This window comes from Cricetulus griseus, assembly GCF_003668045.3.
Source record: "Cricetulus griseus strain 17A/GY chromosome 1 unlocalized genomic scaffold, alternate assembly CriGri-PICRH-1.0 chr1_1, whole genome shotgun sequence".
In the NCBI taxonomy this organism is placed as follows: Eukaryota; Metazoa; Chordata; class Mammalia; order Rodentia; family Cricetidae; genus Cricetulus; species Cricetulus griseus.
In genome coordinates, this window is record NW_023276807.1 from 265613331 (window position 1) to 265626398 (window position 13068).

General features: G+C 41.9%; 1 long non-coding RNA gene and 1 other non-coding gene across 2 annotated transcripts in view; one reads left to right on the plus strand and one right to left on the minus strand.

The window, feature by feature from the left end:
* LOC103161398 overlaps positions 1-13068 on the plus strand; it is a 641004-nt gene that overhangs the window by 243922 nt on the left and 384014 nt on the right. The window lies entirely within an intron of this gene.
* Positions 12553-12654, minus strand: LOC113833288. Its single transcript, XR_003480901.1, has one exon. It is a non-coding gene; the product is annotated as a U6 spliceosomal RNA (small nuclear RNA).

Below are 13068 nucleotides of genomic sequence, written 5' to 3' on the forward strand. Positions count from 1 at the left end.
ACACAATCCTGAAAGTATAGTGGAATTATGAGAAACATTTTCTTCAAAAATCATCCTTATTATATATCACACACTAGAAGTTAATGTTTATGTGAATCTGCTGATCAATACATTATAAAACAATTACACCTCACCAGGAGAGAAAACAAAACAAAACAAATCAACATCCTCCAAGGAAGGCCTACAGGAGCCAGGAAGCTACAGGAAAGATGTTTAGCTTCTTCTCTCCCTGGTGACCAGGCAATAGTAAAGCATCACTTAGCACTCTTTAGGATGGCTACAATGGAGACAGACAAGAAAAGTGTTGGTGCGGCTGTGGAGATTTATCGGAGCACTGAAACGTTGCTAGAGGCAGTGTGAAATGGATGGTGCTTGGAGTCTGGAAAACTGTTGGGTGTCTCCCCAAAATGTTACATCCAGAGTTAGCATATGATTCAGGAATTCCATGCTAAATGTATGGATATACAACATATTATGTCTATGCATCCATTATACGATGATGAAATATATGTCCCACAAAATAACAGATCTGTGATCATTGTATTAATTACAAAAGTTGAGAAAAGGAAACTTGCTGAATGACCATCAAGAGATGAGTGTGTAAACACAGTGCCTTTCACACACATGTCAGTATTTTCCAGTGATAGTGAAGAAAGATACAGGAGACCCACCCCTGTTTTCCAGGACATTGAAACTCTGAAGAAGGAGAACAGGCACTTGAAAATTGCAAAGAAGTTCTTTGAATCAGAAACTCTGGCCTGCAAGCAGCTGAGTCTCCAACAAAGGAGTCAAAGAGAAAACCTAGACAAGATACTTATCATAGAAAGCATACAATGAAACATTTTAATGATTAAGATAAAACAATGGCCTTTGGTGTTAGCTGGGTATATCTGATTGGGTAAGCTTAAATGTGTGTGTGTGTGTGTGTGTGTGTGGAGAGAGAGAGAGAGAGAGAGAGAGAGAGAGAGAGAGAGAGAGAGAGAGGAATTTACTGAGTTCATGTTGTTTGTTTATGTAGAAATTGAGCAGGCTGGTCTCAGATTAATATCCTCCCAATTAATCACTTTAATGTGAGCTATTTGAAGTAAGTCAGTCTCCAAAGACCCTGAATTGCCTGTTACTATTTTAACATGAAAAGTCTGAGAAGCAAGTCTGCTGAGACAGAACAATTCTGTGATTCCCCAGGCTTGGGAGATGGGCAGGAAAATGTGAAGTTACTACTTACACAAAGCAAGATTTGTTTTGGAAGGGTTAGAAGTGGAATCATAAATTTTGATGGTGTGGTGTTGTTCAATTGTAAATACAGCAATATTCACATTTCAAAGGTGAATTTTGTGGAACATAGATTACATAATAAAAGTTTATAAAGTCATTGAGATTCATAGTAAGTTACTAGAAAGTGACGGGACTGTGAGATGGTGGCGCAAACCTTAAATCCCAGTCCCAGCACTTGGGAGTTTGAGGCCACCTGGTCTTCAGAGTGAGTTCCAGGATAGGCTCCAGAGCTATAGAACAAAATGGCAACAACAAAACGAACAAGCAAACAAAGAAACTGATGGTTAGATTTTGAAAACAGCTTCATAGAGATGGAAAACTATTACAGTACAGTGAATAATTTCCTTTTTGAGTTTTTGTTCTTTCATATTTTGTGTTGGCTTGTGTTCTGGAGGTTTTGTGAACTCTCTTCATCCACAGTGACACATTAAAAATGTTTTTAGAAACATCCTGTTCTTAGCGTTTCACAGTTCCTTAGAGGAAGAATCTCCTTGCATAATGAAGATTTTGTTTTTATACAAGCAGTAAACCTGTAGACTTTGGAAAATGGCTTTTATTACTTAAAAGTTTAGGAGTGGGATTTGGTGGAAGAATGCTTTCATTCATCCTAGAGTCTAGTGGCACTGTATGATATGCTGTTAAACAAGGATGACTAGGGAGACATTTCAGGGAGACACTGGATGTGTACACACTGGACAGTGTAGCTGCAGAGTCGGGATTCAGGAACCATCATCTTGCTTTCTCTCAGGGCCTCTGATCTACTCTAAACAGAAGTCAGAATGATCTTTCCAAAATTTAAAAAGAATCATGACTAAAACCTTTCAATGACTGTCCATTGACCTTACAGTTGAATCTAAAACGTAGGATGGCTTTCAGAGCTCTGCCTGCTCCGGGCTCTCTTCCCATCTTGCTTTCATCAGAAGCTGTGAGGCCCCTCAGACAAGTCTCTTCCAACGCACTCACTGCTTATGGTCCTGAGTGAAGCAGGCTGATCATCTCATTGTAGCCTCTTTAATAGATGTTAATGCTGCTTCTCATTTTTGGTTTTATCCTCCATCTTTCATCCAGACAAATGCAGAAGATTTACTTGTCTTGAGAAGAAAAGGGTAGGTAGCCCTCTAATTAACACACACTGGTAACATGGCTCTCTTCTTTATGGCTTGCAGTTATTATTTATTTGTACCTTATGTTTAATTGTAGATACCAAGAGAGCAGAGGCTCTTGCTTGTACTTAGTGCTCAATGTCTAGAGTCTAGGTCTTGCAATATGTGCTCTTTGGTGAATTTCTGTTGGCCAACTGAATACATATGCCTTTCCTAATAATGTATTTCCTCAGTAAGGGCAATTCTTTCCAAATTCACCTTTGTCTTCATCTTTGCCTTCCTTGTGTCTACATGGAAACTCTGAACTCCTTGGCATGGTCTAGAGTCTTCTGAGTGGTGATGTCACCCACTGCCATCTGTCTCCCCTGCGTTCTTATCCTCCACCTGCTAAAATGCCTATGCTATGCTTCATTCAGTAACCCCTACTGTCTCCATGTAGCCTGTTAGACTGACAGCTCAGAGAATTCAGGGCATCCTTCTTACCTCTTTATTCCCAGTGCCTATTAAAGTGTTTGACAATATTTGTTGAACTGAAATGACCTCAAATTTGATAGTAGAAGCATCTTGATTTAATGCACTAACTGGATTTAATCATATTCGTTTACAGTTTTCATTGAAATTTAAATTACTAACATTTACAGTCTCCCATGAGAGCACATCCAGAGAATTATTATAATTTGTGATTATTTTAGTAAATACAGAAAGTATAACATTAAGACTCTTAAATGGATACCTTGGTGCTATTGATGTTATATATGCACTTTTTGTTAGCCCTGTCAAATATCTCGTCTATTAAGTTATTGAAAATAAGGGCAAGATAAAAATAATGACTAAGAAAAACAAAGAGTAATGTTCCATGTGATTTTCTGTAATTGGTTCTATGTTGTGTTGAAAGACCCCTGTCCCTTAGCCCTTTCTTTCTCAAGTTTGTCTCCTCTTCCTCCTGTCGGCGGCTTCCCCGATCCCCACCCCCGGTGGCCTTTCCCCGCCCGGCCCGAGAACAAGCACCGGGTGGGCCGGCCCGAGAATGAGCACCAGGTGGGTCAGCACGAGAACAAACACCGAGTGAGCCGGCCTGGAGCTCTGCCCCTGAGCCCCTGCCCCGCCCGAAGAGAAACACTCCGTCCCAAGGTCTCCGCCCCCAAGGTCAGCCATCAGGAAAGGGGGGGAATTGAGTCTGCTGTACCAGACACCAGACCTTGAGAATATGCTGATCTGGAATGGCTCTGTGTCTCATTTGAACCATCCAATGGAAATGATTCTGTATTTCGCCTCATTTGAAAGACTCTGTGTTTCACCTCATTTGAATAACTCTGTACTTTGCCTCATTTGAATAACCCTGTATAGCGCCTCATATACATTGACCAATGGGAATAGCTCTGTATAATGCCTCATTAGAATTATCCAATAGAATCCTTGCTCCTAGCTTGCGCCTTTTTCCTATATAAGGACCCCTTTTCCCTTGGCTCGGCGCGCTTAGCCACACAGAAGCTAAGTCGCCCCAGGTACCTGCGTCTCCAATAAAGCCTCTTGTTTTTTTGCATCCAGTTTGTGGCCTCGCTGATTCCTGGGTGTGTGGGTCTCCCTCTACGAAAGTATCCCTTCGGGGTCTTTCAGTGTGATGTTTTGTTCTTTTTGAGGGGTCCTCCACCCAGCTCCCAGATAAACAAATCACACAAAGAGTCTTATTATTCCTTATGAATATTCATGCTTAACTTGGCTTGTTTCTAGCCAGCACTTCTTATCTTTAAATTAACCCATCTACCTTTTCCCTCTGGGCTTTTCTGTTTCTTACTTTCCATCTTATTCTGTGGTTTTCTGGGTGGCTGGGTGACTGGGGCCTGAAGTCCTCCTCTCCTTGTTGTCTCATTGCTCCCCCTCCTGCATCGTTCCTCTTTTATTTATACTCTCTGCCTGCCAGTCCCGCCTATCCTTGCTTCTGCCTCACTATTGGCCGTTCAGCTCTTTATTAGACCATCAGGTGTTATAGACAGCCAAAGAATCACAGCTTCACCTAGTTAAACAAATACAGCATAAATAAAAGTCACATACCTTAAAATATTATTCTCCCATCATTCTAGGTGCAATTCCATGTCAGTCTTCCATCTTATACTTCTCAGGACAGGACTGACAGAGATAGGCCTTTAGCTTTCCATGTTATGGTCTAGGCAGTTTTCAGGGCAGATGATATTTTCAGGGGCTGGAGAAAGACTAAGTCTCCACTGTCAGCCTGAGTGTCTGTTAGATACTGTGAGCTTATGCCTCAAGGGTCATCTTAAGAATTCTTAAAACTGTGTGTTTTGGAGCTCACTGGTGATTTTATATGCTAGTAGTTAATCTTTAAAATCTGTATAATCTTCAAGCTATGTTTAGTAGCCATCTTTACAGATCATTAAATGCCGTCTCTATGCTTGTTTGTGTAAAAACGCTAGGTAACTTCTGTTTGAAAACGTATTATTTATGTTTCCTTGAACTTTGAACCCTACTTTTATCAGGGTACTTCATTTTGTGATTTCGCTACTGGGAAAATTTGATGGGATTATAGTCAGGTATCCAGACATAACTTCATATTCTCTTCCTCAGCCTTGGGACAGAGACTTTCAAAATTACCATGAAGTTTTCATCCTGGAAGCTGAATTTGTAGGAGCCTGCCCTGTACATGTGTTTGAACTGCAGTTTTCCTAGGCAAAGCACTACAGAAAACAGAAGACTTAATGTGGGGACTTACTGCAGGTTGTCTGTTTTCCTGGAAATGAGCTTACAGGAGACAAACAACCCTCCCTGAAAGATGCCCTCCACCTTCACATTTCCCGTTCTCATGTGTATCTGATTAGTTTTTCATAAAGAGTGAAAATGATGATATTCAGTGTGCATTTGGGACACTTCTCAAGTATCCTGAATGGTGAGCATCAGCATGAATTCTACAGTTAAAGGACGTGCAAGAGAGAGAGGAGGGAGGGAACGAGGAGTGGGGGAGACAGGTGGTGGGAGAGAGAGAATTACCTGTAGTTTCCTATCTTCCCCAAATTTAATATTGTCAGTCCTGCATAATTTTATACTAAGTTGTATGCAGTTATATTTAATTTCACAGAAAAGTATTGAGATAGATTAAATTTCCCACTTATTGCCCTTTTCGTATTATTCTATTTAAATTCTTTAAAATTTCATGCATGGGTGCTATACCCACATCATTTCCATCTCCTCCTCTGGCTTCCAACTCCTTCCCGCTCCCCACTCCCCCTCAAAATTAAGGACCCTTTCCTCTTTAATTATTGTTTTATGTTCTCTCTCTCTCTGTCTCTCTCTCTGTCTCTCTCTCTCTCTCTCTCTCTCTCTCTCTCTCTCTCCCTCTCCTTCCCTCCCTCCCTCCCCCCCCTCCCCCTTAGTGTTGCTTGTCTGTATATATGTTTAGGGCCAACAGCTAGGTCTGGATGAACTGTCAGGCATTGTTTTCTGTGAAGAAGATTGATTCCCCCTCTTTGCCGCCATTGACGGCCTGCAGCTGCACACCTAAGGAGTTTCCCCTGTCTACACCAGTAGTAATAACCTTTGTCCATTTATTTCCCTTACTGGTTTTGTTTTTGCCTATCACTAAAATTTTCAAGCACTCTCTTGTAGTTGGAAGTTTTGGGAACTGGACCAGACAGAGAAAAACTTGCAACTATCCTCTCTGAATAAAAAGAAAGACTTTTTCTCCACGTTGAAGTTCTTCCTGTCTGCAATGTCTTCTCCTGAGTATCTTACTGTGCAATTTTATGTTGCATGAATGTTACAGGGAATCTTGTCTGTCAATCATTAGATGTGAAACATTTAAAACAAAAGGCAGACACATCTGAAAAGTTGTCCTGTGTTGAACAGAAAGAAATATGTTTGCTGTATGGAAGGCGAGGCTGAAACTGTGCCTTGCCTTGTCATTTGAGGCTGTAAAAAGCATGAATTCGCTGCATTCATTTGTATCAGCGGTGTTGAATGGGGCAGACTGATAACTGCTGCTAACTGAAAACAACAACAACAACAAAAATAACCAAAGCGAGTACTTCGTACATTACACTCTCAGACTTCTAAGCACCGTTCCTGTTGGATATGCACAAACCAGCAGCGTAAAAAGGCTGATAAATAACCTGGAGTTGACTGGTCCCGCGCTATTCAGCTTTGCAGGTGATACTTCAGAACCTTGAAAGATGGTAGTGTTTAGACAGGCGGAAAGGAGAAATGTGCAGAGAAGGAAAAGGATGGCGTCACTCTGGAGACCAGATGGTAGGCAACAAAATTTAGCTAACTCATGGGTTGTGTAAAGTGGAGCGCCGGGAAATTTCAAGTGTGAGCTGTAAATTCCCATGAAACCTTTGGTTTGTATCATTAGGAAGCGCGAGGAATGACCGAAGCTTTGGATCAAAGACGCAGTGTGATCAGAGCCATGCTTTTGGAAGATTAATCTTGGAACCCAGAGGGAAAGAGTAGAGCAGAGAGATTGCTGGGAGGAAAGGAAGCATGGCTGCTCTTGCATCAGAGAGGAGGCTGCAAGGGCTCACACCCGAGTGATGGAAATTCCCACACAGGGAGGCGTGGGAGCCCGGCACACCTGCTGGAAGCAGACAGCCTTTGTTTTGGTGCTTCGGTGTCTTCAGCTGTTGCCATCTTTAAAGCCTCTCCACATTTCTCAGTTTTCACACAGGGAGAAATAGGACCACTCTGAGTCAGCCTCCTTTTTATTTTCATCTATTCATCCTTTGTGAAGTTCTGACTTTATCAGTTCAGGATGTTCACTCCTTTTGATAAATACCATGGAAAACTTTTCGTATATGGATATGTTATTTTTCCGTTTTCTTTAACTTTGATTCTCAGTTTTTTTTCTTCCTTCTCTGTGGTATTTTGTCATCTGTGATATTATGGTTCCACTGGTTAACTGTCCTTTTCCCCCTTTGTAATGCAGAGTACAATAGTTTGTAGTGTGTCATTCTTTCTAATTCGTGAGACTGTAAATATCACAAAGGCCAGTGCATCACAAAATGTGTCTATCTGTAAGCCACAAGATGTTAGTTCATACACAGAGATGAGCAATCAGCCAATTGGTCTCTGCAGATACAGATTCCTTTCAGGGTTTTCGTTCACAATTGGAAACCCTTCTTCCCTAACTAGCATCTATGCTTCTTGGAGATCAGATGTTAGAGACTAGGCAGGGAACATTCTAGGTACAGTTGTAGTTAGTGTGGCCCTTATAATCCTGAAGCCTATAGAGTGTTATGGAAAGTTTCCTGTCTGCATTAAACATATACCTACATGGGGGTGGCATTTTCATAAAGACCCCACAACTGTATGAATAAATATGTTCATTTTACTAATACCACAAGATGAACTAAGTTTAAAAATTAACTACTTAAAGTCGACTGGTACATTTTCTCCTAAAACATACCATTGCTAGTGGTTCCAGTGGAACAAGTCAGCCGATTCTGTATTTCCATTACTCGGCACTCAGTATCCCAAGACCATTGGCATCTCCAGAATAGCCTACCAGCCAACTGTACCCTATTTCTCATCCCTCCTAGCTTTTCAAGCCAATGTCCAATCACTGAAGTGTCTCTAAAACCTTCCATCAAATCTCTCTCCTCAGGGTCATCATCATTTACCATTTCAGGTGACTGGCTTGCATTGCTAATTCCAAAATAATGTTAGCATATGGAAATCTCAAATACATTTTTTCTTCCTTTCCTTATGCTTACCCTCTCCTGTATTTGCTTATTTGTCTCTCTGGGCTATACTCTACAGTATGCCACCTTGAATCTATGTGAATGAAATTTTAAGAATCTTGGGCTGAACCCGATTTCACTTTATTGCTTGAACTAAATGTCTCACTGGCTTCAGCACCTTGTGAACTCACTCAAAACCTTGTGTTGCATTATTTTCATATTGACTAAAATTATCTGAAATTGATATCTGCCATCAAATATAGAATTGTTTTAGGATACTTTTGCCTTAAAACAGAGTGTTACTGCGTTCCATGGCTTCTCTAGAAGTCCCCTCACAAAAACCTCCTTGCCTTTGCTGTGACTCAATGAATACAGTGCATTTCTCAGTATTGTCTTTCCTATTTACTTCATCCCATGTGTTGCTGTTAACAATCTGCTCTTTCTCTGCAAGGTAACTGTTCCCTTCTCAAGACACAAACTCACTTTTTCCTCAGTAGACTCAGTAATTTGCTTTAAAATTCATCTTACTTGAACTTTTAGCAGCTATAGTGAATAGTTTATGTCAACATGACACTTGCTAAAGTAAGCAGAGCTCCTCTATGGCCTCTGCATCAGCTCCTTTCTCTAAGTTCCTGATCTGTTTGAGTTCCTGTCCTGACTACTTTAGCTACGATGCAGAAGCACAAGTCAAATAAACACTTTCCTCCCCAAGTTGCTTTGGGTTTCATTAGAGGAATAATAACCCTAACTAAGATGGTCACTTTTTATTATATTTATTCATATCCTCTCTTTATGAAAACCCTCTCTTCCTTAGCATTTTGAGGTAGCCTAGAGTATTAGTTACTTTTCTATTGCAGTAATTCAACACCAAGACAAAGGCAACTTACAGAGGGGAATGTTTATTTGAACTCATGGTTCCAGAGGGATGAGCATCCATAATGGGGGGCATGTAGTAGGCATGCTGATGGGAATGAAAACTGAGGGTTCAAATCTCAAACAGTAAACAGGAAGCAGAGAGCAAACGGGCTGGTATGAGGTTTGTGACACCGAGGCCCCCTCCTCTCCAGTTATGTGCATCCTCCAGCAAGACCACATCTCCTAGTCCTCCCCAAACAGCACCAACCATCAACTCAGAACCAAGTGTTCAAACGGCAAGAGCTTATGGGGAACATTGGGTTTTTGTTTATTTGGCTTTGGCTTTTTGACGCAGGGTTTCTCCTTGTGGTCCTGGCTATCCTGGAACTTGCTCTATAGACCAGGTGAGCCACGAACTCAGAGATCATTCTGCCTCTGCCTCCCAAGTGTTGGGGTTGGGGTTGAAGGGTATGTGGCACCATTGCCAGGTGGGAACCATTCTTGTTAAATCACTGTATCCATTTTTCTGAGGTTCAATAACATTGGGATTAGAGAGAGTAAAATGTACATATTTAAAGGATTTGTTATTGTTTATTCTTGTTTGTAAACTTTTTCTCCAGCCTTTCTGAAGCTCCCTTTGTCACCCTATCTAAATGTTGGAAGATCCAGGATATGTCTTTAGCATTTTCTTCAGTCTTTTCTCAAGTGCTATGGAGTTGGGAGTCAGTAACCGAATTTAGACACCTTCCCTGCCTCAATCTGTAGCTCTTTGGTTCCTAGAGTGACCACCTGCTCCTGGATGAATCTTACCCTCGGAAGGCGCACATGGTCACGAAGCATGTTTGATTTCTTCCCCAATGCTCTTTTCAGTTTTCTCTTAGTTGTGATTGTCGTTTGTCTTCATATGAAGGATGCTAGAAGACACTTACTGGATCCCGTATTCACGTCCTGCTGTCTCCATATGTGCATATGAGCATCGTCTACCAACACTTGGTCCTCATGTACCATCATTAGTAAAGACCTCATCACCTCTCACTCACACCCAAAACATCCCACTGCGCCTTCTCTTTCCATCTACTCTGTCATTGTCTTATCCTTTAACCACACTTCTCTGCTTATAATAACCAAGTGGTATATTTATGCATTTTTCACATATGTGTATGTATGGTATGGTTGCCTGTGTGTATGCATGTTTGTATGTGTCCCAGGGCATCCGTTCACATTTTAATGTGTGCCAGTACATATGAACATTTGCATGTACCTGTGGAAGCCACAGCTTGACATTGAATGTCATCTTGGACAATTTTCCACTTCGGCTATAGAACCAGTGTGTCCCTGAAGCACAGGCTTGCCTGTTTAGTTCATTTAACGACCCGGCTTGTCCCGGTATCTACCTCACACGCACTGAGATAACAGTTCTGGGGATCTAAGCTCTAGTCCTTGTACTTTTCCCTCTGAGCCATCATTTTAGCTCTGGCCAGGGTTATCTTAAAAGATGAACAAACTTGTGCTATCACCATGCTATTGACTGTTCAGCAACAACACAAAGTCACCCCTTAGCAGAACATAGGGGAAAGAGTGGGACGTGACTGAACTGTCTCTGATGTCACCCATCACTCTACTTCTCCATACTCTGTGGTCTCCTGCAGAGCTATTCCCATTTCTGTTTCTGCAACTGAAACTTCTCCCAGCTTACAACACTTCCTGTCTTACCCTCCACCTGCCTTTCCTCCTTTTTATTCTTCATCCTGACTGCAGTTTCCTTTTCCTCCTATATGCCCCGCTAGCCTCCCCACCCCCAACCTCTCCTCCTCAGTCTCCTTTCAGAAAGGGGCAGGCTTTCCATAGGCATAGAACAAAGCAGGGCACATCAAGTTGAGGCAGGAACAAGCTCCTCCCCCTGCATCAAGGTTGGTTAAGGCAACCTAGATGAGGAATAGGTTCCCAAAACCCAGCTCAAGTGCACAGATAGGTCCTGATCCAATTGCTAGGAGTCCTAAGAACAGACCAAGCTACACAACCTACACATGATGAAGGCTTTATGATGGCAATTAGTCTAGTCACCAATCTAATTATAGGAGAAGGCCAGTTCATGCACCATCTCGACTATTGGTAGGCGTCTTAGCTGCGTTCATCCTTGTGGGTTCCTGGGAGTCTTTCTGGCAACAGATTTCTCCCTGACCCCCAAACACACCCCATACCACCAAGATATCTTTCATTACTCCCCCCCAGTCCTGCCTAACCAGATCCCTCATGTCCTACACCATCCCCACACCACCCCCAGTTTACGCAGGAGATCTCCTCTATTTTCCCTTCCAAGGGAAATCCATGCATCCCTCTTTGGGCCTTGCTTGTTATCTAGCCTCTCCCAGGCTGTGGATTGTAGCCTGGTTATTATTTCCTTTACAGCTAATGTTCACTTATGAGTGAGTGCATATCATATTTGTCTTTTCTGGGTCTGTTTTACTTTAATGTGATTTTTTTCCCAGTTCCATCCATTTGCCTGCAAATTTCATGGACAGCCTCCAAAATGGTGTCATTGTTTTTTACAGCTGAGTAATATTCCATTGAGTAAATGTGCCATCTTTTCTTTATCCACTCTTTAGTTGAGGGGCATCTAGGTTGTTTCCAGGTTCTGGCTATTATGAATATTGATGCTATGAACATAGTTGAGCAAATGTCCTTGTGGTATGAGAGTTCGTCCTTTGGGTATATGCCCAAAAGTGGTATCGCTGGGTTTTGAGGTGGATTGATTGCCAAGTTTCTGAGAAACTGCCATACTGATATCCAAAGTGGCTGTAACAGTTTACACTCCCACCAGCAATGCAGGAGTGTTCTCCTGACTCCACATCCTCTCCAGCATAAATGATCATCAGTGTTTTGATCTTAGCAATTCTGACTGGTGAAATCTCAGAGTTGTTTTGATTTGCATTTTTCTGATGGCTAAGGATGTTGAGCAATCTTAAGTGACTTTTGGCCATTTGAGATTCCTCTGTTGAGAATTCTGTTTAGATTTATACCCCATTTTTTGTTGTTGTTTTGCTTTTTGAGACAGGGTTTTTCTGTGTAGCTTTGTAGCCTATCCTGGCACTTGCTTTGGAGAGCTGGCTGGCCTCAAACTCACAGAGATCCACCTGCCTCTGCCTCGAGAGTGCTGGGATTAAAGGCATGTGCCACCAACGCCCGGCTGTATCCAATTTTTAATTAGATTATTTGTTATTTTGAGTTCTAGTTTCTTTATATATTTTGGAGATCAGTCCTCTGTTTGATCTGGGGTTGGTGAAGATCTTTTCCCATTCTGTGGGCTGCCATTTTGTCTTGTTGATTGTGTCCTTTGCCTTACAGAAGCTTCTCAGTTTCAGGAGGTCCCATTAATTGCCAACCTTAGTGTCTGTGTAGGAAGTGGTCTCCTGTACCAATTTGTTCAAGGGTACCTCACACTTTCTCTTCTATCAGGTTCAGTGTTAACTGGATTTATGTTGAGGTCTTTGATCCATTTGAACTTGAGTTTGTGCATGGGGATAGATATGGATCTGTCTGTAATCTTCTACATGTTAGCATCCAGTTGTGCCAGCACTATTTGTTGAAAACTGTTTCTTTTTTCCATTGTATAATTTAGTTTCTTTTTCAAAAAAAATATGGAATGCCTCAGAATTTGCATGTCATCTTTGCACAGGGCCCAGGTTAATCTTCTCTGTATTGTCCCAATTTTAGTATCTGTTCTGCTGAAGCACAGCAGAAGCAAAGGGCATTCTGGGATTTGCAATCCCATGACCTTGCCTAAATGAGATTAGCCCATCAGAGAGTTCCCTTCTGGTGGGCTACCATCTAGAACTTTAATTACCACCCACTCTTCCTCTGACATGGCCATCAGCAGGCTGGTAATGGGGGGGGGAATAATGGGATGGGCAGAGTTGGGTAGCAGAGTGGGTCTTGGGGGAATGGAATCTAGTGGGTGCAGTGGTGACAACATTGTTTCTTAACTCCACCCAGAGCAGAACTTTAAGATGGCTCCTTAACAGTCCACTCTTGACTCCCCAGATGAAGATCCCATGTAGCTCATCACACTACCAGTAATCCTTTTTAATTGAATAACTTCATAGTCATTTTCCTATTGCCTTGATATGAACATCGTGACAAAGATAGCT